The sequence below is a fragment of the Equus przewalskii genome, chromosome X (genome assembly GCF_037783145.1).
Source record: "Equus przewalskii isolate Varuska chromosome X, EquPr2, whole genome shotgun sequence".
Lineage (NCBI taxonomy): Eukaryota > Metazoa > Chordata > Mammalia > Perissodactyla > Equidae > Equus > Equus przewalskii.
In genome coordinates, this window is record NC_091863.1 from 13106818 (window position 1) to 13109026 (window position 2209).

The 2209-nt window shown below is 46.1% G+C and overlaps 1 pseudogene; it reads right to left on the minus strand.

Annotated features, from left to right (window-relative positions):
- Nucleotides 1–375: 375 nt before the first annotated feature.
- Nucleotides 376–1422, minus strand: LOC103541457 (poly(rC)-binding protein 2 pseudogene; annotated as a pseudogene).
- Between the last annotated feature and the right edge of the window lie 787 nt (nt 1423–2209).

Consider the following 2209-nt stretch of genomic DNA (forward strand, 5'->3'; position numbering starts at 1 on the left):
GACAGTGATGTAGATCAACGCCCAGGAATCGGGCCCAGACCACTGAAGTGGAGCACACTGAACTTAACCACTGGCCACTGGGGCTGGCCCAAAATCTTATAGTTCTATGACAAACAAAAAAATTCATGAGCAAAAAGCCCCAAAATAAAACAAAACATGGAGAAGCTTATAAAACTAAATATGGTACTCAACTCTAACAGCTGAATAGAGAAAGGAATTAAAAGAATTTAAAAATCAGCAGTGGATGATAAAGTGTAAAGAAACTGAAATTTTACAGACTATTTAAAACTTGGAGTTGCTGATTGTTCAGAAACTACGCAGATGGATTAAGAGTGGTGAACAGCCAAAAAGGAGTATAGCTGAATCTGTATTGTTTTAGCTGCTTCCCATGCCACCCATCTCTGAGGACAGCCTGACAGTTAGGTGTTGAACCAGCCTAATGCTGGCAGCAGATCCAGTGATGGTAACCTGTCTATCACTAGATCCTTCCACTGAGTTTGTAATTTTGATCTGTGCCCCAGACATCTGGTAGATCTTATTGATTTGGCACCCTAATGCCCCATTATACAGCCAATTAAAATGCTTGGAATGGTGAGTTTATGAACAGTCATAGTAGATGCATCCAAACCTTTCCAGTAGCCTTTCACCTCTGGAGAGTGGATTCAATGTCATTGAATCCAACGTTACCATGCATCATCGGAAAACAAGACTGTTGCATTGCTAACAGGGGCAGCTTGGTCACATGTGGCTGTGGAATGGCCTACTGTCCTTGAATGGTACACCCCTCTAGAAGGAGTCTCTCCAGGTCAGCGTTGAGGCACATGGATGGGGTGGTGTGGGAAAAGCTCACACATTGCTGCCTGTGCTGTACCTGTCCTGACCACCTTCAAAGAAGACCAGAGAGCTGGATGGCCTTCAGAGTTGGGTGACTCCAACATGACCAGACCAGGTCTGTTTGACACACTCAATGATAGATTGCTGAATGCCAGCAGTTGTAATGGCATGCTCAGTTGAGTTGGCGAGCATATTCCTGCCACCTGGACCTGAGCCCCAGTACTCTCTCATCACATTTCCTTGATCTTGCAACTACCTTTCCCAATGGGGGAACTACACTGACTAGCAAGGACCATCAGGCTCAAGGTGACCAGGGTCTACTGGCAGCTGTGCTTTTGTGCTGATGTCCTCTTCCAGTTTGTCAATGATCATAGCAAAGGCTTTAAAGATGACATTAGTGTGTGCAGCCAAAGTGGTAATTCTCTCAGCACAATTCCCTTCTGAGATGTTGATATGTGCACCACTCTCCCCACACGTCTTCTTAACTGATTCTCCTTTCTTTCTGATGATACTGCTGACTTGCTTTCCATGCATAAGGAGCTGGGTGGTGAAAGTGACATTTAATCCATCTTCAGTCATACCCTCCATCTGCCTGCAGGGCCCCTGTCACCTTTCTACCAATTCCTGTTGTTCCTTCTCTTGCCTTCTGCCCTTCCCCTTCCCACCCACTCTCCTTTCCTCCCAGAACCTTCACTTTTTGGCTTTCACCACTACCAGTGACCAAAGACTTGACCCTTCAAAGTCCACCTCCCCAGAAAGCCACTGGACATGGAGACAGTTGTAACTAAAGGAGACACACAAAGCACTAAGTATAAAAGGAAAACAATTGATACATTTGATTACATTTAAATGCAGAGCTTTTGTTCAACAAAACACCTCATTAAGAAAGGGAAAAAGTGGGCTGGCCCAGTGGCACAGTGGTTAAGTTCCCCTGTTCTGCTTAGGCAGCCCGGGGTTCGTGGGTTTGGATCCTGGGTGCAGACATGGCACCGCTTGGAAGCCATACTATGGTAGGCATCCCACATATAAAGTGGAGGAAGATGGGCATGGATGTTAGCTCAGGGCCAGTCTTCCTCAGCAAAAAAGAGGAGGATTGGCAGCAGATGTTAGCTCAGGGCTAATTTTCCTCAAAAAAAAAAAAAAAAAGAACGAAAGAAAGAAAGAAAGAGAAAAAGCAAACTGGGGCTAGTCCTGTGGCTGAGTGGTTAAGTTTGCGCGCTCTGCTGCAGGCGGCCCAGTGTTTCGTTGGTTCGAATCCTGGGCGCAGACATGGCACTGCCCATCAAACCACACTGAGGCAGCGTCCCACATGCCACAACTAGAAGGACCCACAATGAAGAATATACAACTATGTACCGGGGGGCTTTTGGGAGAA